A 27013-nucleotide genomic window follows, 5' to 3' on the forward strand; every position below is an offset into this window, starting at 1 on the left:
TATACACACATCTTCCTACTGTATTTTCCACTGCATGTATCTGAAGAAGTGGGTTTTAGCCCACAAAAGCTTATGCCCAAATACATTTGTTAGTCTCTAAGGTGCCACAAGTATTCCTCATGCTTTTTGCTGATACAGACTAACACGGCTACTACTCTGAAAACTGTATACAGTGATAGAAACAGTGGAACTGACTATACTGTGTATTTGGTGGTACATTCTGTATAGAGAATTTCTTAAACTACTGGTTTTAATCCTAAATGTTACAAATAACACTAGTGAATTTAAAAAAAACTCAGAACTGTGGTTTATTTTGATGTGTACTAAAAATATTGACACAGCTGTTTATATATTGTGAACTAGATAATTTGAAGTAGCCACTTACAGGAAAGTTAAATGCAAAATTGTTCTACAACTCCCCACCCCCTCAAAAATATAGTTGATTGCATCTAAAGCACCTGATTCTGTAAATAAATAAATCATAGTTGTAGGACTGGAAGGGACCTCAAGGTCATCTTGTCCAATTCCCTGCACTCATGGCAGGACTAAGTATTATCATTTTAGACCATTCCTAACAGTATGATTTCTGCTAATATGAAATTGTGTGGCTAATATTTTCTTCCTGCCTGCAGTGCTTCTCCCACTCTGATTCCCACCCCCCCCCCAAATTGTTGCCTAGATTATAGAATGTTCCTTAAGTGTAAACAGTCTATTCAGAAACAGAACTTCCTATTAAGAAGGCTGGTCCATGTTTTGGGAAGGAGAGTTGGTAGTATGAGAGGAAAAGGAAGCTGACCATGTCCCTACTGACTGTATTGTGTGGAAGAGGTAAAACTGTTCTAACTTCAGTTAGACATGAGAACTAGAATTTGCCTATATAATATGCTGTCATTGCATTGTGATTGACTAGTGAATTCTACTTAAAATATAACCAGAGAAGTTAGATCTACTTGCACTGCTGGTAATGTGGCTAAAATTCCTCTTTCATAGCTATAGCAAAAGTGTTTCAGTAATACTTCTATATTTTCATAGTTCCATTAACTGTTTATATAAAAATGTGAAGACTATTTTGCTTATTTTTTAGTAACTTTTTTTTTCTTTTCCTGCTGCTTGTTAATCATGTAAAGTGAAACTATGGTCTGTCCTGGAACTGGATTGATTTCAGGAATGGGTCAGGACACATCTTTATCTTCCTTTAAATACTGCTGATGTTCACACTGTGTTCTTTACCTAAATAGTGCCTTATAGGTAGATGATGTTAAAACTAAAAAAGGCCAAAAATTATGTGTCACTTAAACAAATAGTTATAAATGATAAACATCAATTAACTCTCAATAAGCCTTGTTAGATTTTTTTGAGACTGTGTTTCTGTGAAGTTCTTGTTTAGCAATGCTTTTGTAGAAAGACTTGTTTTTAATCTAAAGTTTTAGTGTTGTTCAGATTTAGTGCACGTTTTATAAAAACAGACCAGGAAAATAGCTGGAAAGTGTAGGAAGTGCATGTGCTGTAGATCTGTATTTGAGATGCATACTATTCTGAGATGGAAAGAATTAAACTGGCAAATATTTACCAGACAGCCAAGATCATGAATTATGACTAGTGGTTGTGTATGATACTGTTATAGTATGGATAGACGCATGTAAACTTAATTCTGCAGGCTACTTTGTATGTTGGATTCTCTGTTGTATTTACAGATCATTTTTCATAAAAATAGAATGAAATGGTGGAGGGACTTTGAAAATCGTCAATTTATACTAGATTTGTAAAGCCCCAACTTAATTTGAAAATTTATGGTATGGCTTGCAATTTTAGGTTTAATTGATTATGAATTAAGTTTTATAAATAGTCAGGTGCAGGTGTTGGTTCTGCTGCTGTGGGTGGAACCAGCACATGCAGAAACTGGTCATATATTTTAGAAAATAATTAGGACTGCCACATAATACTTGCAGAACATGCATTTTATCAATTGCATTTCAGTAAAAAATTTGTCTTCCTCCACACTTCAACAGCTTCAGCCAAGGAACACTAAGTTCTCTATACAAATTTATATGCCATTACTACTGGTTTCAGTATTTTGAACAATTTCTTAGTGATTTTTTTTCTGGCAAGTAAAATCCACGCTGCTGAGTGACACAGTTATACTGACCTTACTCCTGGTGTAGACAGCACTGTATTAATGGGAGGACTTCTTCTCTCATTGACATAACTACTGCTTCTTGAGGAGGTGGATTACCTATGCTGACAGTAGAAGTCTTCCCATTGTTTTTGGTAATGACTTCACTGAAGCGCTGCAGTGGCAGCCTCTTAAGCATAGAGAAGCACTCAGTCTACATTCTTCACAGATCTTTATTCACTTGGATTAGTCTGAAACATAAACTTGTAGGCAAACTGCAAAAGTATTTCATCTTATTACTTGAGATGTGACAAATATGTGCTGCCACCTTTCTGTTTGTATTTGGCAGCTGTAAAGTGGCTATTGAAAAGTAACTTAATCACAAATCCAGTTGTAAGATCAAGGTCCTGTGTGGGTGGATCCCTGTACTTGTGCAAAGAAATGTTGACGTCTGTGGGGTTATGGGAGTCCATTGTGTGCAATCAGGAGCATAGATAATATCTCACCTATCCTTTCAGATCTTTTGACAGTAGATTTAGCATGTGTGCAGAATAGGCATTTACTCTGTCCTGAAAGCTTTCTTAATCTTAGCCTCATTGACTTTGTTTTTCTTCACAAACTGGTTATGTCTTTTGTCTATAGTGATTTGTAGTCAAATGTTCAGATGAATGTGGATGATTACAAGTATCAGTGCAGAAAGAGCTCTGTGTAAACTCAGGCCATGTCTACATCTAAAATTTTGCAGCGCTGGTTGTTACAGCTGTATTAGTACAGCTGTATAGGGCCAGCGCTGCAGAGTGGCCACACTTACAGCAACCAGCGCTGCAAGTGGTGTTAGATGTGGCCACACTGCAGCGCTGTTGGGCGGCTTCAAGGGGGGTTCCGGGACCGAGAGAGCAAACCGGGAAAGGAAACCAGCTTCGCCGCGGTTTGCTCTCTCGGTCCCGGAGCCAGCCAGCAAACCGCAGGGAAGGAGACCTGCTTGCTCGGGGTTCCGGGACCGAGAGAGCAAACCGGGAAAGGAAACCAGCTTCGCCGCGGTTTGCTCTCTCGGTCCCGGAGCCAGCCAGCAAACCGCGGGGAAGGAGACCTGCTTGCTCGGGGTTCCGGGACCGAGAGAGCAAACCGGGAAAGGAAACCAGCTTCGCCGCGGTTTGCTCTCTCGGTCCCGGAGCCAGCCAGCAAACCGCGGGGAAGGAGACCTGCTTGCTCGGGGTTCCGGGACCGAGAGAGCAAACCGGGAACGCCGCGGTTTGCTCTCTCGGTCCCGGAGCCAGCCAGCAAACCGCGGGGAAGGAGACCTGCTTGCTCGGGGTTCCGGGACCGAGAGAGCAAACCGCGGCGAAGCTGGTTTCCTTTCCCGGTTTGCTCTCTCGGTCCCGGAACCCCGAGCAAGCAGGTCTCCTTCCCCGCGGTTTGCTGGCTGGCTCCGGGAACGCGAGAGCAAACCGGGAAAGGAAACCAGCTTCGCCGCGGTTTGCTCTCTCGGTCCCGGAGCCAGCCAGCAAACCGCAGGGAAGGAGACCTGCTTGCTCGGGGTTCCGGGACCGAGAGAGCAAACCGGGAACGCCGCGGTTTGCTCTCTCGGTCCCGGAGCCAGCCAGCAAACCGCGGGGAAGGAGACCTGCTTGCTCGGGGTTCCGGGACCGAGAGAGCAAACCGCGGCGAAGCTGGTTTCCTTTTCCGGTTTGCTCTCTCGGTCCCGGAACCCCGAGCAAGCAGGTCTCCTTCCCCGCGGTTTGCTGGCTGGCTCCGGGACCGAGAGAGCAAACCGCGGCGTTCCCGGTTTGCTCTCTCGGTCCCGGAACCCCGAGCAAGCAGGTCTCCTTCCCCGCGGTTTGCTGGCTGGCTCCGGGACCGAGAGAGCAAACCGCGGCGTTCCCGGTTTGCTCTCTCGGTCCCGGAACCCCGAGCAAGCAGGTCTCCTTCCCTGCGGTTTGCTGGCTGGCTCCGGGACCGAGAGGGCAAACCGGGAAAGGAAACCAGCTTGATTACCAGAGGCTTCCTCCTTCCACGGAGGTCAAGAAAAGCGCTGGTGAGTGTCTACATTGCATTACCAGCGCTGGATCACCAGCGCTGGATCCTCTACACCCGAGACAAAACGGGAGTACGGCCAGCGCTGCAAAGAGGGAGTTGCAGCGCTGGTGATGCCCTGCAGATGTGGACACTCTCAAAGTTGCAGCGCTGTAACTCCCTCACCAGCGCTGCAACTTTCTGATGTAGACAAGCCCTCAGAAACTTCTGTCCCGCCAACAGAAGTTGGTCCAGTAAAAGATATTGTCTCACCCACTTTATCTTGTTTGAGTATGCAGCGTAAACAACGTAAATTGAAACTCCTGATGAGTATCAATTGTCCATGTTTTCCCACCATACATGATTGCTGAGGTCACAAGCTTGGTACCACTAGCATTTTGGTCTTGATGATAAGCTTTGAATTGTTCCATGCTCTGTTAGTCTGCTGAAGGTGATGGCAGCCTTTCCAGTGTGAACATTTAGTTCTTCATCCAGTGAGAGGTTGGTGGTCACTGTAGAATCTAATATCAGAGGGGTAGCCGTGTTAGTCTGGATCTGTAAAAGCAGCAAAGAGTCCTGTGGCACCTTACAGACGTTTTGGAGCATGAGCTTTCATGGGTGAATACCGATTTCGTCAGATGCATGTAGAATCTAAATAGCTGAACTTTTGAACCACTTCTAGCTGGTTTGTATTTAAGGTAATTGAATAATCTTGTGAAACCCTCTATCCTAACAGAACAGTTTTTTGATGCTGGTTGTGAGAGCAAATGCCTGACAAGTACTTGAAAGGTGGTCCATCTTATACTAGACCTTCATTGTGGGCTATGAGAACAGCATCATCAGCGAATAGAAGGTCCTTGATTAGCACCTTTTTGATTTGGGTCTTTGACTGATATCGGGACAGGTTAAAGTGTTTCCCATCTGATCTTGTGTGGAGATACACTCCATCATCCTTCTTTGCATTTTGTTAAATCTGCAGTGACAGTGTTCATAGATCAAACAACATGTGCCATATGAATACCTGTTCTCACTTTCAGGTGACATTGTAAATAAGAAGCAGGCAGCAGTATCTCCTGTAAATGTAAACAAACTTGCATCGGATGAAGTGGGTATTGCCCCGCAAAAGCTTATGCTCCAATACATCTGTTAGGGTATGGCTACACTCGAAACTTCAAAGCGCTGCTGCGAGAGCACTGCCGTGGCAGCACTTTGAAATGTGAGTGTAGTCGCAGTGCCAGCTCTCCCAGCGCTGCACGTACTTCACATCCTCATGGGGTTTAGCTTGCAGCTCTGGGAACCGCACTCCCAGCGCTACGGCACTGTTTACACTGACACTTTACAGCGCTGTATCTTGCAGCGCTCAGGGGTGTGGTTTTTTCACACCCCTGAGCGAGAAAGTTAATTTTTTTAATCACAGTTAATTTTTTTGAGTTAATTGCAATCCACACCCTAGTAAATATAATCCCAACCTATAAAAATGGAAATAAGGACAACCCAGGGAATCACAGACCAGTCAGCTTAACTTCAGTTCCCAGAAAGGTAATGGAGCAAATAATTAAGCAATCAATTTGCAAACACTTAGAAGATAATAAGATAATTAACAGCATGGATTTGTCAAGAACAAATCATGTCAAATCAACCTAATAGCTTTCTTTCACAGGATAATGGGCCTTGTGGGTAGTGGGGAAGTGGTAGATGTGGTATACCTTGACTTTAGTAAGTTGTTTGATTCTGTCTTGCATGACCTTCTCATAAACAAACTTGGGAAATACAACCTAGATCGAGGTCTCAAACACGTGGGCCGCATGTGGCCCGCGAGGTTATTTTCTGCGGCCTGCGTGGTCCTCTCGCCCCCCCACCCTTTCTCAGTGTTTACCTAGAGCGGCTCTGGCCCAACGTGCACCAGGGGCAGGGGAGGTTTCCTGCCCTGTCCCCGCATGGTTCCGGGAACTGGGAAGAATGTGGAGGAAGAGAGGCGCAAGGGTGTGCGTTGATGTTGCTTTGGGCACTGCCCCCAGCAGCTCCCATTGGTTGCGGTTCCCCGTTCCCGGCCAATGAGAGATGCTGGGGGTGGTGCCTGAAGTAACAGCAACGCACACCCCTGTGCCCTTGCTCTCCCATGTTCCAGCCGCTTCTTAGAGCGGTGTGGGGGCAGGGCAGGCAGGCAGGAAGCCTGCCCTGCCCCTGGTGCATGCCGGGCCAGAACCCGCCCACCGAGCCCCTTCTGCAATCGAACCCCCTGCCCTGAGCCCCTTGATGCACTCCAGCCCCCTGCTGTACCCTGCACCCTGACCCCCTTCCCTGAGCTGCCTGCCACACCCTGCACCTGACCCCCTGCCCTGAACCTCATGCCGCGCTCCCCAACCCCCTTCCCTGAGCCGCCTGCTGCACTCTGCACCTGACCCCCTGCCCTGAACACCCTGGTGCGTGCACTCCAACCCCCTGCCACACTCCTCACCCCTCCTGCACCCCACACCCCAACTCCCTGCCCTGAACCCCCGGCACACCCCTCCTGTACCCCCTGGAGGCAGGGAGAGGGTGGAGTTGGAGTGAGGATTTCAGGGAAGGGATTGGAATGGGGTAGGGAAGGGGTGGGAAGAGCCGAGGCCTCATGGAAGGGGTGGAGTGGGGATGGGGCCGAGGGCAGCGGGGGGGGAGGTGTCAGTAATGCGGCCTTCGGGCCAATGTACTGGTCCTCATGTGGCCCTTGTGGTCATTTGAGTTTGAGACCCGTGACCTAGATGGAGCTACTATAAAGTGGGTGCATAACTGGTTGGAAAACCATTCCCAGTGAGTAGTTATCAGTGGTTCAATCAAGCTGAAAGGGTATATCAAGTGGTGTCCCACAGGGATCAGTTCTGAGTCCAGTTCTGTTCAGTACCTTCATCAGTGATTTAGATATTGGCATAGAGAATAAATACACTTATAAAGTTTTGGATGATACCAGGCTAGAGGGGTTGCAAGTGCTTTGGAGGATAGAATTAAAATTCAAAATGATTTGGACAAACTGGATAAATAGTCTCAAATAAATAGAAAACATGACCTTTGAGGGAAGATTGAAAAAACTGGGTTTGTTTACTCTGGAAAAGAGAAGACTGAGGGGGGAACATACCAGTTTTCAAATACATAAAAGGTTGTTACAAGGAGGAGGAAGAAAAATGGTTTTTCTTAACCTCTGAGGATAGGACAAGAAGCAATGGGCTTAAATTTCAGCAGGGGCAGTTTAGGTTGGACATTAGGAAAAACTTCCTAACTGTCTGAATGGTTAAGCACTGGAATAAATTGCCTAGGGAGGTTATGGAATCTCCATCATTGGGGATTTTTAAGAGCAGGTTAGACAAACACCTGGCAGGAATGGTCTGGATAATACTGAGTGCAGGGGACTGGACTAGATGACTTCTCAAGGTCCCTTCCAGTCCTTTGATTCTGTGGGCTATGTTATACAGGAAGTCAGACTCAATGATTGCAACTGTCCCTTCTGGCCTTGGAATCTATGAAGGCCTTCCAAACACTGCATGGTGCAGTGCCTCAGACCTCAGTGGTTCAGGAGCAAAGTGAGCTACTAACGTTACTCAAAAGAGCCACAGTAGTATGAATTCATTGTTTCATTTACTATAGTACCTATATATTCGTTTTTAAATAATATAATAGGAAAATACTTAGTTTATATATAGATATTATTCTCAGATTAAATGACAGACCAAATATTTTATCAAATACAATTGGTATTAAAATATTTACTTATTAACCAAATCAGGGTGCTTTTACTATGTTATTAACCAAGTGCTGCAAAGAGCTGCAGGAGACACACTGAAGAGCCGTTTGCAGCTCAAGAGCCACAGTCTGAGTATCAGTGGTCTAGATGGGGTATGCAACCTATGGCATGTGTGCTGAAGGCGGCACGCAAGCTAATTTTCAGTGGCACACTGCCTGGGTCCTGGCCACCAGTCCGGGGGGCTCTGCATTTTAATTTAATTTTAAATTAAGCTTTTTAGACATTTTTAAAACCTTATATACAACAATAGTTTAGTTATATATTATAGATTTATAGAAAGAGACCTTCTAAAAACATTAAAATGTATTACTGGCATGCAAAACCTTAAATTAGAGTGAATAAATGAAGACTCGGCACACCACTTCTGAAAGGTTGCTGATCCCTGGTCTAGATTGTTGTTCACTGATTACTACTGTGGTATGTGATCCATTAACTCATTTAACTGGGCCTGAGTTAACACTGCATGTGTGCATAAAATGCTTGTTAGCAGGGAATCAACAAGATTTCTTGACGCTTTTTGCTTTGGCTAGATAGTATATTGAAATGTCAAGTGGACTCAAAGTCACTCGATGCTTATCTTCTATAGTAAAATCCTTGACAGGAATGATCTACACATATAAATTATGTGGAAGCTTTGCACAGTCAAAATTCATTGAGTAGCCTATTCAGTCTCTTCCCCCCCACCCACCCACAAAAAACGTAATTTTGCACTTCAGCTCACTCCTGTTCCCAGGATCATGCTGATCAAAAAAAGAAAAAAATCAAGAGCAAGAAAAATAGATACTGCTGTTGTTGCTTTGGATAGCCCTTTTTTTCCAACAAAAGAATGGGATATGCTAAAGTTTAAAGGTGTCTTTTGACCATCCACTATTATAAAATCATAGAACTGGAAGGGACCTCAAGAGGTTTTCTAGTCCAGTCCCCTGAATTCATGGCAGGTCTAAGTATTATCTAGACCATCCCTGACAGGTGTTTGTCCAACTTGCTCTTAAGAATGTCCGGTGATGGAGATTCCACAACCTACCTACGTAACCACCCAGACAGGAAGTTTTTCCTAATGTCCAACCTAAGGTGCTTTTGCTGCTATTTGAGTCCATTGCTTCTTGTCCTATTCTCAGAGGTTAAAGAAAACAATTTTTCTCCCTCTTCCTCCGAACAACTTTTTCTGTACTTAAAAACGGTTATGTCCCCCTCTCAGTCTATTCTCCAGACTAAACAAACCCAGTTTTTTCAGTCTTCCCTCATAAGTCATGTTTTCTGTATCTTTAATTTTTGTTACTCTTTTCTGGAAACTCTCCAGTTTGTCCATATCCTTCTTGAAATGTGGCACCCGGAACTGGACACAGTACTCCAGTTGAGGCCTAATCAGCGCAGAGTAGAGTGGAAGAATTACTTTTTGTGTCTTGCTTACAACACTCCTGCTAATACATCCCAGAATGAATTTGGCTTTTTTTGCAAAAGTGTTACATTGTTGATGGGGGGGGGGCAGGGATAGCTCACTGGTTTGAGCATTGGCCTGCTAAACCCAGGGTTATGAGTTCAATCCTTGAGGGGTCCATTTGGGCATTGGTGCTGCTTTGAGCAGGGGGTTGGACTAGATGATCTCCAGAGGTCCCTTCCAACCCTAATAATCTATTCTATGATTCATATTTAGCTTGTGGTCCACTATGACCCCTTGCAGTACTCCTTCCTAGGCAGTCATTTCCTATTTTGTTTGTGTGCAACTGATTGTTCCTTCCTAAGTAGAGTACTTTGCGTTTGTCCTTATTGAATTTCATCCTATTTACTTAGACCATTTCTCCATTTTGTCCAGATCATTTTGAATTTTAATCCTGTCCTCCAAAGCACTTGCAACCCCTCCCTGTTTGGTATTGCTCACAAACTTTATACGTGTATTCTCTGTGCCATTATCTAAATCATATTGAACAGAACTGGACCCAGAATTCATCCCTGTGGGACCCCACTTATTATATCCTTCCAGAATGACTGTGAACTACTGATGATTACTCTCCGGGAATGGCTTTCCAACCAGTTTTGCACTCACCTTATAGTAGCTTTATCTAGGTTGCATTTCCTAGTTTATGTGAAGGTCATGCGAGACAGTATCAAAAGCCTTAGTAAAGTCAAGATATACCACTTCCCCCTATCTACAAGGCTTGTTACCCTGTCAAAGAAAGCTATCAGGTTGGTTTAACACTCATAGACTTTAAGGTCAGAAGGGACCATCTAGTCTGACCTCTTGCACAACACAAGCCACAGAATCTCACCCACTCACTCCTGTAACAACCCCCTAACCTATGTCTGAGTTATTGAAGTCCTGAAATCGTGGTTTAAAGACCTCAGGGTGCAGATAATCCTCCAGCAAGTGACCCGTGCCTCTCACTGCAGAAGAAGGTGAAAAACCTCCAAGGGCCTCTGCCAATCTGCCCTGGAGGAAAATTCCTTCCCAACCCCAAATACGGCGATCAGTTGAACCTTGAGCATGTGAGCAAGACTCACCATCCAGCACCCAGGAAAGAATTCTCTGTAGTAACTCAGACCCCATCCCATATTTATCTGCTAATAATGAAAGATCAATTAATTGCCAAATTAGGCTATCACATCATACCATCCCCTCCATAAACTTATCAAGCTTAGTCTTGAAGCCAGATATGTCTTTTGCCCCCGCTGCTCCCCTTGGAAGGCTGTTCCAGAACTTCACTCCTCTAATGGTTAGAAACCTTCATCTAATTTGAAGTCTAAACTTCCTAGTGTGCAGTTTATATCTGTTTGTTCTTGTGTCCACATTGATACTAAGCTTAAATAATTTGTCTTCCTCCTTGATGTTTATCCCTCTGATATATTTATAGAGAGCAATCATATCTCCCCTCAGCCTTCTTTTGGCTAGGTTAAACAAGCCAAGCTCTTTGAGTCTCCTTTCATAAGACAGGTTTTCCATTCCTTGGATCATCCTAATAGCCCTTCTCTGTACCTGTTGCAGTTTGAATTCATCCTTCTTAAACATGGGAGACCAGAACTGCACACACTATTCAGGATGAGGTCTCACCAGTGCCTTGTATAACGGTGCTAACACTTCCTTATCTTTACTGGAAATACCTCGCCTGATGCATCCCAAGACCACGTCAGTTTTTTTCATGACCATATCACGTTGGCGGCTCATAGTCATCCTGTGATCAACCAATACTCTAAGGTCCTTCTCCTCCTCTGTTACTTCCAACTGATGTGTCCGCAATTTATAACTAAAATTCTTGTTATTAATCCCTAAATACATGACTTTGCACTTTTCACTATTAAATTTCATCCTATTACTATTACTCCAGGTTTACAAGGTCATCCAGATCTTCCTATATGATATCCTGGTCCTTCTCTGTATTAGCAGTACCTCCCAGCTTTGTGTCATCCACAAACTTTATTAGCACGTTCCCACTTTTTGTGCCAAGGTCATGCTGACTGTTACTTATTACCTTATTATCTTTCAGATGTTTGCAAATTGGCTGCTTAATTATTGCTTCCTCAAAATAATTCCTACAGTATATGTTTTAGAAAAACATCCAGTCTTGATTTAAAAAATTGTCCATGATGGAGAATCCAAAACTGTCAGTGATGGAGAATTTGAAAAGTTACTTAGGGGGTCTAAGTCCTATTTTCAGAAGTGATTTAGGCAGTTAAGAGTCTAAGACCCATTGACTTTCAATGGGGTTGAAAGCTGAGCAGAGCATTATTGAAATACATTTAAAAATCTGGGCCTGTGTATTAGATACTTCATATTCACTGCATTTTGAAGGTTTGGATCTCTCAGGAGGTAGCTAGTAAACTCAAATTCTGAATCTTCATTTTTCTTTAGATGTGCTTAGCCTACACAAAGGTTTAAGAGGGGTTATGGGGTACCCAGGCAGTATCCGTTCATATTTTGGTACATTTATTAGTAAGTATTAGGTATGAAAACTTTATGGTCCAAGGCAATAGTTACTCCTATTAACTAGGATTTCTTAGAAGGGGCTGAATTCAGTCTCTAGCATTCATAATTTCAGTACAGTGTGGTATTTTAGTTTGTGAAAAATCAAAGGAATTACCACAGTTCACTAATTCTTGCATGTAGAAGAAAATAGCTGGATGTTAGTGCAGTAACTCCTCACTTAGTCGTCCCAACAACATTGTTTTGTTGTTACATTGCTGATCAATTAGAGAACATGCTCATTTAAAGTTGTGCAGTGCTCCCTTATAACGTTGTTTGGCAGCCACCTGCTTTGTCCACTGTTTGAAGAAAAAGCAGCCCATTGGCGCTAATTGGTGTGGGCTTGGAACCAGGGTGGATTGGCAGTCCCACATCAGCTCCCCTAAGTTCCCTCCGTGGCAGCCGCCCAGCAGGCTATCAGATTCCAGGTAGTTCTGCTGTCCCTCCCCCCACTGCCCTGGAGCTGCTCCCGGGAACCTACTGCTTGCTGTGTGGGGGGTGGGGGTGGGGAGAAGAGGGCTGCTAATGTCAGGATGTCGCCGTGCCCCCTGCTCCTCCGCTCTGCTCCTCCCCCTCTCTCGTTTACCCCATCTCCACAGGGTGAGGAGGTGACAGGAATGGGACAGGACAGGGCTCAGGACTGAGGGAGCTTGCTGTCAGTAGCTGCTAATCCACCCCCCCCCGCCCCTTACATTAATTCTTATGGGGAAATTGGATTAGCTTAACATCATTTTGCTTAAAGTAGCATTTTTCAGGAACGTAACCACAACATTAAGTGAGGCGTTACTGTATATACAGAAACGTGAGAGAATGATGTAGTGTTTGTGGAAAAACAGTGGGTATCTACAAGAATCCATGTTAGGTATACCATAGCCAGAACTTTTTTTTTTTTTGGTTAAGTAAAATGACACCTTGGGTCAAGGTCATGGTTAAATTCTTGCTGCAGTTAAGCCTAATTTTGAAGGCCAGGAGTTACTTAGCAGCAATGGTGATGATTAGTTATTGACTAATTGCTATTTTGTGAAAGCTTCAGACAGTAGTAGTAGAGTTACTAGAGTGGGTTGTCTACCAGGGCATTTTAAAGAGTTTTGTGCTCTTGTCTTTCTTGATGCTCTTGGGGAACAGTGCTTGCTTCTAGTTTTCTTTATTTTTAACAGTGTGTGTTGCTCCATGAGGGTTTTTCCCATCACTGAGTGATCTTTGTTGCAATTAGTGTAACTCTTCAGCTGAATTTGTATTAGTCTTCCATGTACAAGGAAGATTGCTAATTACAATTGAAAGGCTCTACACAGTATGCTTAACAGATGGACTGATATCACTTAATGCAGCCAGGAAGCCTGAAGGATGAACAGAATGGCATGTCTCCAGATAAAATATAGAATATATGGAGATGTACCTATCATAGAACTGGAAGAGACCCTGAAAGGTCATTGAGTCCAGCCCCCTGCCTTCACTAGCAGGACCAAGTACTGATTTTTGCCCCAGATCCCTAAATGGGCCCCTCAAGGACTGAACTCATAACCCTGGGTTTAGCAGGCCAATGCTCAAATCACTGAGCTATCCCTCCCCCCTTAGAATATCACTAAAATGATAAAAATGAAAACAAGAATTGCTCACAGATAGCAACGAAGACTCAGGCAAGGACTTTAAAACCTTGACTTTAAGTGATAATTTGGGAATGAAAATGTAAGACTTCCTCTGGCGAGTTTGATACATTAAATATTAAACCTATTCTTTTTAAAGCCCTCTTTCTGAAACTTTATTTCCATGAAATCTTTCAAGGATTACATGACATTTCTATATTAATATTTTTCTGCTAGAAAGCATACGGAGATCTGGGTGTGCCTGTCTTGTCTGCAGAGAAGTCTGGTATCATATGTTTGTTGGTTGGTCGGTCGGTCATCCAAGTAGAATGTCAGTTTTAAGGAATATGGGAAGACATCCTTTTTATGATCAGGATGACTGTTAAAGATTACACTAATCCAATGCAGGATTGAGACTTAATGTGTCAATGAAATGTTTTTTAAAAATTAACTAAAATGGACCTTCCCTTATCTCCTGAGAGGCTATTTGTGTTCTTATTGATAAGCTGGATTTCAGGTATATGGCCCAAACTTGTCTTTTTGCTAATCTTATTTCTCTTTGCTAATCTCTGAGCGACCCTAAATAATTCCTCATGCAATGTTGATCCACTTCAGATAACTGTAGGTAGCTGTCAAATTGCCTCAAGGCATCTTTTAGCAAAGTTATGGATCTTTCACTCACCTTGCTTGTAGGAGAAGTCTGTCATGTACTTGTTATCAAATGCTGTATTTTCCTTTTGCAGCCCATTGTAGAGGGAGACAAACCCTCATATAATTACGCTGAAAATGTGACGTAGAAAACTTGGCATTCACATATTATCAGAGAGTAGGATTCTTACATTTTCATTATCTTTGCTTCACAAGAGGAATGTGCAAGGAATAGAATTTTTGTTCTTACATAGCTGGCATATGAATTTTAGAACTATTAGTTTAAATTGTTTTTACAAACAAAATGTGTTACTGGAAATGTTCACATAAGGGTTGCTTTAACAGTCTACAGTGTTGTAAATAATGAAACTTGGGGACATATTCCTAAATGCATTCACACTTAAAAATATTGGCTGAGGGCCCCATGCCATACACCCAGAATAACAATAGGAACAGACTCCATTGATGTTCGCGTTACTGTGTGGGAGCCACAGCTTGCCCATGCCTGAACCCAATAGCATTCATGAATATTCTGTCATTGTGTACTTGACCAGTGCATGGGGGTTCATGAGCCACCTTTAATGATCCACCAAATCTTGCCTTGTCAGGAAATAATCATTCTTATTGATGTGCTTGTGAGCACCTGCAGAATCAGTGGTGTCAGCAGATAATGGGTATATGAATACCAACACAGTTTGGTCCAGCCACTGAAACACACCAGTTTTGATATATGAAGCACCGTGCTTTTGGTCACACAAACCTCCACCACAATGGGACCCGTTGACCCCAAACTGGCCCCCAACAAACCTGTAACAGACGAGCTTCTACAGGATAACTATTGCATACCTCTGTACTGGTATTAGGGCTCTCATCCTGGTGGTCTCACATGCCTGGACCTGCAAAAGCACTTCAAAATTCTAGGAAAGTGGCTTTCTTCATCCAGAAATTCTGCAGTGACAGCTGATCATCTGAGACCCAGAGAATCACATGGTCCTACCAGTCTGTGCTGCTTGGTCTAGTTCAAAACTGTTGCTTAATGATGAATGAACTGCTCACTAAAATACTATGCAGCTACTCATGAACTGGTGCATTCAAATCCTTTTGCTGTTGCTGGGCTCTCCACTGGTAACGATAGAACACTTCCCACTGCCTATTTGCAGCTGCTTCTGATGTGAACTGTATCCTCAAATCTAGGAAAACTTTCTACTAGTGACGGTGCTTTTGCTTTGTATGCCACATAAAGCTGTTTCCACAGCTACCAACTGTCATCTGAGGTCTTCATTGACTTCTGGACTTTATTCAGAAATATGAGGAATAGTGATGTTGGTAGATATGAGAGTTATACCTCCGTCCAAAAGTGAGGGGTCCTGGTGTGCCATAAGTAGAGCCCTGCCAAATTCACGGTCCATTTTGGTGAATATGATGGCCAGGGTTTTTTAAAATTAGTCAGTTTCATGTTTTCAGATCTTTACATGAGAAGTGTCACGGTGGTGTAACCGGGGGTCCCGACCCAAAAAGGGGCCAAGGTGGGAGGGTCCCAAGACTATTATAGAGGGGTTGTGGGATTGCCACCCTTACTTCTCTCCTGCTGCTCACAGAGGCACTGTCTTCAGAGCTAGGCTGCAGAGAGGAAGGCTCCTGGCCAGGCGTTGTAAGTGTATGGATGGTGGGGTTACCATGTGTCCAGTCTCCTGCCTGCATATGGAGGTGATGGAGCTGCAGTCTCCCCACGTGGGTCGGCCACGGAGCTTTCTGTAGCTGTGGGAGAGCTTGGAGGTGGGTCTGACTCACACCAGGAGCGGCACTTGCAGGGGAAGAGGAAGTCTGGTTCCTCCCCATCCCTGGCCAGGGCTAGTAGCTGGAACCCTGCGCAGGATAGGAGCCTCTGGCTGGGCTACCAGATTTCACAGTCCATGACACGTTTTTCATGGCCATGAATTTGATATGGCTCTAGCCATAAGCAGTCATTCACAGTACTTTTAGTTTGAAGCAGAGAGGAGACTTCTGTGATATGTTCTTAGAAGGTATTGCTGCTAAAACAATTGGGTGCGGCACTAGCATTGAACATATTGCATAACTGCAATCCCGCTTACCATATGTGAATACTGTGTGCAGATGTAGTGATTCATAACAATAGTTTAGTTACTTGTAATAGTTAACTTAGTAGTGTAGATGCAGCTGCATTGTAGGGGCTTTTAAAACTCCCTCAATGAACCACAGGTATGGCTCCCATCCAGGAAAGAGAATAGCAACTAAAGTAAAATGCCATGAATTGGGTGGTGGGGACAGGCTAGATCAATTTGGTTAATGATTTTTATTAGAACTGGAAATGTGCCAAAGATGACTCATCTTAAATAACAAGCTCTTTGAGTTAGACTTGGTTTTGAGTTTGAGCTACAGCCAAGTGGCAGTGTGCCTTTTTGAGATTATTTCTTAAGAAAATTAAATAGAGACACAAAAAATGAATCTACATAAATGTTTAACAGTAGTGAACAAGTTTGTGTATAGCATTGTAGTCTGTCAGGCTACCAAAAAGTACATGTGTGAAGGTTGCTGTGGAGAGTAACTGTTAGCAATTTGGCATTAAAACTTAATGTGGGATACCAGCATTAGAATTCTTTGTGTCACCCTATTGTGTCTGTCTGTCTCTGTCTCTCTCTCCTCCCCTCACCCCACTCCTTTGCAGCTGCACACAGTGGGTATTGCATTTGAGTACAGAAGTATTTTTTTTCTCTGCCATCCTTGCTGTTGAGTGAAAGTGAATAAGATTAGTTTCACTGGAGTGCAGTGAATTCTTCCTATACAGATGCTGATGTCTGACTGTCCTATAGACAGCCATTGATCTGGTTAAGTTAAAAAGTAGAATTGGATTAATTATTGGACAAGAGCAAGGGGCTTGTCGAACATGTATTTGTAGAAACAAATGTTAAGTTTTTTTACCCTATTATTTTTTTTTTAAGGCTTTTGTCAATAAAACTTTTGTTAGTCAGGAGTGTGGGGGGAAAAAAAACACCCTTGACCAACGGAAGTTTCACCCATAAGTGCCGGTGTGGACAGTGCTATGGCAGCAGGAGACGCTCTCCTGCTAACATAGCTGCTGCCGCTTGTTCGAGGTGGTTTAATTATGCCCCGTCGACATAGAGTGGCTACATGGGAGGCCGTAAAGTGGCACAGCTGTGCTGCTATAAGGTCTGTAGTTAGACATAGCCTAATGCAGGGGTTCTCGCAACTTTTTTTGTGACCTCAACTCTTACTGGTGGCTGCTCTGACAATATTTCCTAAAATACTTAATTAACGTTAGGAAAAACAAATAAATATGCACATATACATGTCCAAAGTATTTATGTAGGGTTTTTTTCAGACTCAATAAAAATAATGTACAGTTGTCCCTATTCTTTACTGGACCTAAGCAGAATAGAAACACAAGATGCTTTGCCTGTTCTGCTTTTTTGGTTGATTTTTTTTTTTGAAGACTTGCTATCTAGTAAGTCTGCTGTTGTGAAAAGTGATATTTAATATCATTTTTCACAGCAGACTTTCTCAGACTTGATTTAGTTGGGGATTGGTCCTGCTTTGAGCAGGGGGTTGAACTAGATGACTTTCTGAGGTCCCTTCCAACCTTGATATTCTGTGCTCGTCCCCATCAAGCTGGGGGACAAATTAAATCCTGGATGGGGAGGTGGGTAAGGAGGCAGGAGGGCAAGGAGGCAGGAGGGCCAGGGGCAATGGGGGACTGGATGGAGGGTGGAGAAGGCAGCAGAGGTCAGGGTGATGGGATGGGGCGGGGGGAGTCTGGGCCTGGGGTCTTGCTGCGTGACTGGAGGCTGGAGGTGGCAGTGGGAGCCAGGGGTGACATGGTGGGGGTGAGCCTGGGGCCAGAGCCCGAAGCCCTGTGGTTGTGGGACAGAGGCTGCTGCCCACCTGCCACCCCAAGACTGAAGCCCAAAGCCCAAGCCACACTGCCCCCACGAAGGTATAATAATAATAATAATTGGAGATATGCCAATCTCCTAGAATTGTAAGGGATCTAGAAAGGCTGTTGAGTCCAACCCCCTGCCTTCACTATCAGGACCAAGTATTGATTTTTGCCCCAGATCCCTAAGTGGCCCCCTCAAGGATTGAACTCACAACCCTGGGTTTAGCAGGCCAATGTGAAACCACTGAGCTATCCCTCCCTCCCAAGTGGGGAACTTGCACTCATCAGCTGGTTCCTATTGTGTTTGTGGCTCCAGAAGGGGGCAGGGACCAACCCCTGCTGGCAACCCTGGGGGAGGGGCCGTTGCTTTGCGCCCCCCCTCCCCAACAAAACAAAAACCAAAAAACCACCACCGCCCAGGAAGCTGTGGCTGCATGAAAAGCCCTTTGTGTCCACATTTGAGAAATGCTGGCCCAATGCACTATAATTTAGGGACTAGTGGATAGAGCACTGAACTAGGACTCAGGATAGTTGGTTTTTTTTCTGCCCTCTCTTCTGCTGGAAGGTCTTGGACAAATCATTTCCATCCTTGTGTCTGTTTCCCTGTGCCTTCATTTCTTCATCTATAAAATGAGGATGATGCTTATCTTCTTTGTAAAGCACTGTGAGATCTGTGAATGAAGGAACTAATATTTGTTTACTAATCTAATGGGGCGGAGAGAGACGTTTTCACCTTTTCATGTTCTCTATATGTATAAATATTCTTCTGTCTGTGTGTTCCATTCTTCCACTCTGAAGAAGTGAGCTGTAGCTCACAAAAACTTATACTGAAATAAATTTGTTTGTCTCTAAGGTGCCACAAGTACTCCTGTTCTGTTTCCATCTCTGGTTTCATTCGTTCATATGTTTCACAAGCACTAGTATTGCTAACTGTTTTGTTGTGAAGTGAAATGAGAATGAACTCATGAAAAAGATATGTAAAAAGAGCATTAGTATTATGTGGGTTTCTAATGAAGAACTCTATATGGATATCTTAGTCTGGCTAAAGTATTGTAGTTTTTCATGAAATATATATAAATAGGAATTTGTACCAGTCGGTTTACGAATGAGTAATTTTAACTAATACTTGTAGAAACACTTGAATTCAAGTTGAGTGAGTAGATTTGAATAGAATCTTAAACATATGCATGTTGTTCAGCTTTAACACCATCTTTAGTGGTGTTAAAAGTATGCACCAAAAGCAGCCTGTGGAAGTCTGTAATGTGGTCTGGGTAAATCATCCTTATTAATATGGAGATTATAGTCAAGAGGCTACAGGTCCTAAGAGGCAGTGATCAAAGTAGCCTGGATGAATTGCATGTTGGGACCCCTGGTCTCAGGTAAGAGCAGCAGTATTTATGCATTTATATGTAGTTTTCCAAATTAGAGCTATAGCTAAGTGCCCTGCTCTGGAATGATAGGTACAAGTATGTCATTCATATCATTAGGTAAAAAATAAAAGTAATTTTTAGTTGAATATTTAGAGCATCCAGGGAATGTTCTATTAATCAGATTACTGCATTAGGTTGAATATTTCCATATTTTTATGAGAAACGTGGGCTTTTATAATGGATTAATTCTGATGCTCAAAATGGGAAAGAATTAAAAATGTTGAGGGATTTGGCATAATTTACCATGTTTCTCATACTTAGTTTGTGCAAGCTGCGAACAGCTCACTTTCACCTGTGAATGGCTTGCCAACTACAGAACCAGTTTCTCCTCTCTTGGTTTTCACACCTCAACTGCTAGAACAGGGCCTCATCCTCCCTGATTGAACTGACCTCGTTATCTCTAGCTTGCTTGCTAGCATATATATACCTGCCCCTGGAAATTTCCACTACATGCATCTGAGGAAGTGGGTATTCACCCACGAAAGCTCATGCTCCAAAACCTCTGTTAGTCTATAAGGTGCCACAGGATTCTTTGCTGCTTTCACTTTCACCTTGTATTCCTTTTGGGCTTTCCCAAATTGCTCTTGAGAGCTTTATTAGGAAAAGAGGCAGCTATTGTTTATATTATCTATGCCAATACTGAAAAGTGATTGTGGTGGAACTTGCCTGCAGCCCATTGAGAATCTTTTAAACTTACACATCTGATCTCTATTGCATCTGAGCTTTTTAGGGTGCTCCTTTGTCATTTTGCATGTACTTGTGCTTTAGTCATAGACTCATAGAAATATAAGGCTGGAAGGAACCTCGAGGTCATCTAGTGCAACACCCCAACCCACCTCATTCTGGGGCAGGAAGGAGCAAGTATACCTTGACCGTTCCTGACTGATGTTTGTCCAACCCAGAGGTCCCCAACCTTCTACATCTGGTGGGTGCCGGATGACGAGCCAATGAGGACCGTGGCTGGCAGATGAGCATCCATTGAAATGCTGCCGAGAAGCGGCAACGTCATTAGGCATCACCGCCGAGAAGCAGTGTCATCCAGAGGTGTCACCACTGAAAATCAGTGGCATTTCGGCAGCGACGCCTCTGGATGATGCTACTTCTTGGCGGCATTTGGGCAGATGCTCGTCCGCCGGCCAGTATGCGGGTGCACATAGGTGCCCCGGTGGGCGCCATGGCATCCCGTGGGCACCGCGTTGGGGACCACTGGTCTAACCTATTATTAAAAACCTCCAATGATGGGAATTCCGCAACCTCCTTTGGAAGCCTGTTCCAGCGCTTAACTATTCATGTTAGAAAGTTTTTCCTAACATGCCTTGTTGTAGATTAAGGTGATTATTTCTTTTCCTCTCTTCAGAGGACATGGAGAAAAATTAATCATTGTCCTCTTTATAACTGCCTCTAGGAGAGTTGAAGGCTATCAGGTCTCCCCTCATTTCTCTTTTTTTCAAGACTAAACATGCCCAATTTTTTAACTTGTAGGTCAATTTCTCTAAACCTTTTATCACTTTTGTTGCTGTCCTCTGGACTTAATTACCTCTTGTGTCTTACAGCACCCTATAATGGAATTAACCTTTTTTGCAACTGCATTACATTATTAGCTTATATTCAATTTGTATTCCACTAGAACCCCTAGATCCTTTTCAGCAGTACTACAGCCTAGCCAATTTTCCCCTATTTTGTATTTGTGCATTTCATTTTTTCCTTCCCATGCATAGTATTTTGCTCGTCTTTATTGATTTTCACCTTGTTGATTTCAGACCAGTTCTCCTATTTGTCAAGGTAATTTTTAATTCTAATCCTGTCCTCCAAAACGTTTGCAACCCCTTCCAGCTTGGTTTAATCTGCAAATTTTATAAGCATATTCTCCGCACTATTATCTAAGCCAGAATAATCCAACCTTTTCAGTGATGTTGGCCATCTGTAGTTGTGCGGCACCTCTTTGGGCCACAAATAAAAACAAAATGGTATCCTCCCTGCAGTGTGATCTCGCATGCGTGCTGTGTGGAGGACACCATTTTGTTCTGCAGCAGACCTGCTATACAAAATGGTGTCCTTCATGTAGCATGATCTTTCACATCTGGTGTGTGTGAGGGCACCATATTGTAGAGCAGATCTGCTGTGTGGAGGACTCTTTGGTGGGGCCGAACAAAGTTGTCTTGCAGGCCACGAGTTGGACCAGCCTGATCAAGTCATCAATGAAGATCTGAATAGTACTGGATTTAGGATTAACTCTTTCGGGACCCAACCTGATATGTCCTCCCAGTTTGACCGTGAACCATTGATAACTACTCTTGGGAGTACAGTCTTTCAACCAGTTCATATTTATAGTAATTTAATCTAGAACACATTTTGCACATGACATTCTCATAAGCAAACTAGGGGCTACCAAAAGCCTTAATAAAATCAAGATATATTGTGTGTGCTCATTCCCCATATCCACTAGTCTAGGAACCCTAACAACGATGAAAATTTAGGTTGGTTTGGCATTACTTGTTCTTGACAAATCAATGTTGGCTGTTACTATTACTCAGTTATCTTCTAGGGCTTACAAATTGATTAATTTTTTCTAGTATCTTTCCAGGTATCAGAGATCGACTTCCCCCAAATCATTACATGCCTGGTTATGAAATGCTTAGTTTGTGCGCATAGAAGTGGGGGTTTCTTTCTTCTTTCCCCACTTTTTTGGAAAAAGTGGTGGAATTTTTTTTTAAAATGTCTCTTGGCTACTAAAATCTTTCCTAAAATTAAGCATTTATATGTGCCTGTTTTTTGTCCTCCCCTTATCTTTGTTTTTTCCTTATCTCTGAGGATATTCACCTCTCTTTTTGTCTCTACTCCATTTACTTCCCTCAGCATGCTTAATCATGTTGATACTGCTGTTTCAGAAATTCTTTTCCAGAGCAATCACAGATTCATAGAATATCAATGTTGGAAGGGACCTGAGGAGGTCATCTAGTCCAACCCCCTGCTCAAAGCAGGACCAATCCCCAATGTGGAACTGATTTCTGCTTCTCCTATGTCACTCTGGTAATCTGTAGGGGGCTTCATTCTTTGGGGAGTTTCACCTTTTAAGGGCTCCCTACACACATACTAATTTGGCTCAAGAAAGAGCAGTGTGAAACTGACTAGGCTCAAATCACTTGGACTGTAACATTGCTGATGCTCCTCTTGCTGGAGGCATACTGCCCCTAATATGCAATGTTGATATAGTCTGTGGAATTGTTCTGCAAGGGAATTTTGAAACAAGGCAATGATTGCAGGAACTCCATATTCCTTTACTGAACTTAAAACCCCAGACACATTATTTAATTGGTAAGATTAATGCTAAGAATTACCATCATTTATCATTTACAGGTAGTAATATTGTTTTTAAATTCATAGCCATACAGTCAGACATCAGTTCACTCAAGTGCACTAGTTCCAGTTAAATTTGCTTCTAGGTATAAATTATTCTGGTTCCTTCCTGAAACTTTCTCAGAATATGTGGGATGATAATCAAGTTGACATTTTAAAAATGTGTAAACAAAATTATGCTCCCAAAGATCCTTAAAATTTTGGAAAGTCATTGGGGAATTGTTCTCAAATTATACAAATGCCCTTTATACTGTTTGGGCAGTGTAAAGAGACATTGAAATAGGTGGAAATAGCCTCAGAGGATGCTCCCTGCAGAGAGCTGTTCCATCTTCCATAGAACTGGCATGAAGGCTCTACAACACCATGTCTTCCATCCAGTCCCACAGTTTAGGGAGGGGACATGTTGTAGGTATCAGAAGAGCACTGTACTATTATTATTCTCTGTTTCCTAGGGCCCTGGGAAATAGTGTGTGATGTTAGGGCAACCATGAAGCTGCCTTAATCTATATTGGTGACTGGACTTCGTTTTGGAATGCAGGGAGCCCAAAACAGGTTTAAAGCCACCTTTGTGCCTGCCCTCCCCCTTCTGACCTTGTCTCAAGTGCAAGAATGGAGTAACTGAATCAAGCCCATGCAGATTTTTTCCTTGTCTTTTGAAATCCATTTTAATTCAGATTGTATAAATGACAGTGGATTGTTGAACATAAGGTGACGCTTCTTAAAATGTTACTTATCTTTTTACCTTATTTTTCAGCTCTGACTTTCCTTGTGTAAGAGTCAGTAGCAAACAGTGGATATTTTTTTTTTCTGTGCACTTTCAGCGATGGGCTTCTTGAATGCTAAAAGAGCCCAGTTTTCAAAACCATCTGCAAACATTCTATTACTGTCAAAATGTAAGAGATGAAGTATTCCCTGGGGGGAGGTGTAATTTTCAGGAGTGCAAATTTGCTAATAGACAGCTACAGCAAATACATGTACGCTAATAGAAAACATTTGTGAACCAGTCATTCTTCCTTTTGAATATACTGGTTTGTAAAAAGTGGCTGTAGTTCAATCAGTGAGCTTGTTTGTAAAGAAGTAGTTTAATAGACCAGCTCCACTGAGAGAGAAAACTAATTGTTCAATATCACTGCATGGAAGTCAGTGTACACAGAGTCCCATTTCACTAGACTGGTGCTTAGTAGATGCAACTGGTGTGGACTTAATAGTTCACTTTTCTATGTTTTTGCAAAGCCAGAGCAATTTGGGGTTCTCCATATTTATCTTAATGTTTGAGTAGGTGTTTGTGCAACAGGTTTGGCATTGGTAGATGATATACACAGCAATAGCACTAGCATTGAAAATAGCTGAGGTAAATCACTTGGTCCCTCTAACAGGCTTGCTGCTAGGTCATTTTAAGTGTTGTAAAAGATCACATTTCAATATTAATATTAGTGTGTGCTGGGCAAGATGGGGGTGGGTGGGTTGGTGAGGCTGGGGCAGGTTCCCTTCCTGGTTCCTGGGAAGAGGCAACCTTCAACTCCTAGATCCATGTGCTGCCTCCGCTCTACCTCAAGCCCCAGTTCTGTAGCTCCCATAGGCTGGGAACTGCGGCTGATGGGAGATGCGGGAGTGGTGCCTGCAGGTGGAGGCAGCACATGGAGCTAGGAGCTGAGGGCCACCCCCCCACCCCCAACTCCTGCTGCTGGGTTGTGTGTGTGTGTATGGGGGTGAGACTGTCCCAGCAGCGGCCAACGACAAACAGAGAGCCTTAATCATGATTCCTACATAGATCAACTGATGGAAGCTGCCTTCACGCCACACTAGATAAATTTAAAGTCAGTGGCATTGAAATCTGGAAGCTTTTCACAAGCTGGGCCTGGTGAAGTTTATGTTCAAACTGACTTCCTAATCGCTCCAGATCTCTCTAGGTTTAGACTTATGTCCACTAGGATAAGTGAATCTCCCCTGACATCCTCTTCCCAATGTACTGGGAAGCCTGATAATCTTACATGTAGTGATGATCCTCAATGGATTGTGATCACCTTTGATGTTAATACTTTAAGGTTGGTGGCACTGGGGAATTAGTTGCCCCAAATTCTGAACATGGTCAAAGGAGGGAGAGAAGGTGTGGCCTGCATAGGTTAGCTTTTGAACTGTGGTTGTAGATTTTAATTTGTGGTCAGTTCACAATGTTCTAGTCATGGCATTTAGATAAACAAGGAAGTACAAAATGTCAGTCTGAGCCTGGAATCAGGTCTTTGGCCTTGGTTGGTCTCATGCTACTATCAAGTAGCTTGATTATTTGGCAAGGATTCCCAATATTCCTGTTGATTAGCTGAGTAAATGCAGATTAATCCAGGTGATTGGGAGCTAGTATTCCAGTCTACCTGTTCTCTCTGATCTCATTTGTGCTAAAGAAAATCCAAGATGATAGAGTTTAAATTATTCTCACAGCTTTTGTGCTGTGCTATATAGACCTGCTACTTCAATTTATCATGTTGTCAAGAGTCAGTCAGTCAGTTAGTTATAAGCACCTAATAAACCTTTTGCTAGTGACCAGTTCCTTTTAGATTTGAGACTTTATGGCCAAGTTATTGTCATTCTTTTCAAGAGCAAAGAACGTTGCACTTTGACAGAGTCATTTTGTCTGGCTTTTATATAGGGCCCATGTAATTGGGCAACAAAATGGCAAATGAAATTTAATGTGGATAAATGTAAAGTAATGCACATTGGAAAAAATAACCCCAACTATACATACAATATGATGGGGGCTAATTTAGCTACAATGAGTCAGGAAAAAGATCTTGGCGTCATCGTGGCTAGTTCTCTGAAGATGTCCACGCAGTGCACAGAGGCAGTCAAAAAAGCGAACAGGATGTTAGGAATCATTATTAAGGGGATAGGGAATAAGACAGAGAATATCTTATTGCTCTTATATTAATCCATGATACACCCACATCTCAAACACTGTGTACAGATGTGGTCTCACCTCAAAAAAGATATTCTAGCACTAGAAAAGGTTCAGAAAAGGGCAGCTAAAATGATTAGGGGTTTGGAGAGGGTCCCGTACGAGAAAGATTAAAGAGGCTAGGCCTCTTCAGCTTGGAAAAGAGGAGTTTAAGGGGGGATATGATAGAAGTATATAAAATCATGAGTGATGTGGAGAAAGTGGATAAGGAAAAGTTATTTACTTATTCCCATAATATAAGAAGTAGGGGTCACCAAATGAAATTAATAGGTAGCAGGTTTAAAACAAATAAAAGGAAGTTCTTCTTCACACAGCGCACAGTCAGCTTGTGGAACTCCTTACCGGAGAAGGTTGTGAAGGCTGGGACTATAACAATGTTTAAAAGGGAACTGAATAAATTCATGGTGGCCAAGTCCATAAATGGTTATTAGCCAGGAAGGGTAAAGAATGGTGTCCCTAGCCTCTGTTCATCAGAGGATAGAGATGGATGGCAGGAGAGAGATCACTTGATCATTGCCTGTTAGCTTCACTCCCTCTGGGGCACCTGGCATTGGCCACTGTTGGTAGACAGATACTGGGCTAGATGAACCTTTGGTTTGACCCGGTATGGCCGTTCTTATGTAATCCTGAAAAGAGCCTTGATTTCCTACAGTTTGGGCTTCCTTCAGGTACAAGGACAAGGCCAGTCTTAGAATTGTATCTGAAAAGCTAGACTTGGGAATTATCCATTCCTTATATTTCAGAAGATCTTTTATTACCAACCCAAAAAGGAATGATTCTGGTAGATCCTCAACCTGATCTGGATTCTTTATGTTCTATCAGTGCCGAATGAACTTCTTGTGGCCTAGCAAGCTCCAGATCTAGGTTGAAGGCTTACCTTTAAACTGTCCTATAAGGTGCCTAATATTCCAACACATCTTCTCATCAGAGCTCTCAGCAAGTTCATGTTCCCTCTGTCAGCTAAATTGGGAGGGGATTTGCAGAAGATCTGTGTAGAAAGGTAGCTGATTCAACCAACAAAGTCTTTCTTCCCTAAGTACAATGGACTAGTGATCCCTTCTGTTTAAGAGAACATTGCTTCATGAGTGGATCAAGTACAGATAGGAGGATTTTTCCCTTCTTATAAATTATTTAACCTCATGAAGCCTACCCTTGCCTCTTAGTATTTGGTATCCAATATACTTAATATCTTGTCTCTGGTTATTTTGTTAAACTTCCATAACAGGTAACATTTTAACTATGCTGCTATGGAAGAACTTGATTGATTCCTGCC

The 27013-nt window shown here is 43.0% G+C and overlaps 1 protein-coding gene across 10 annotated transcripts in view; it reads left to right on the forward strand.

The window, feature by feature from the left end:
* The window catches only part of BRD4 (bromodomain containing 4), a 212417-nt gene that overhangs the window by 1924 nt on the left and 183480 nt on the right, over positions 1-27013 (forward strand). The gene's annotated exons all lie outside the window — the stretch shown is intronic.

The sequence above is a fragment of the Gopherus evgoodei genome, unplaced genomic scaffold (assembly GCF_007399415.2).
Source record: "Gopherus evgoodei ecotype Sinaloan lineage unplaced genomic scaffold, rGopEvg1_v1.p scaffold_37_arrow_ctg1, whole genome shotgun sequence".
NCBI lineage: Eukaryota > Metazoa > Chordata > Testudines > Testudinidae > Gopherus > Gopherus evgoodei.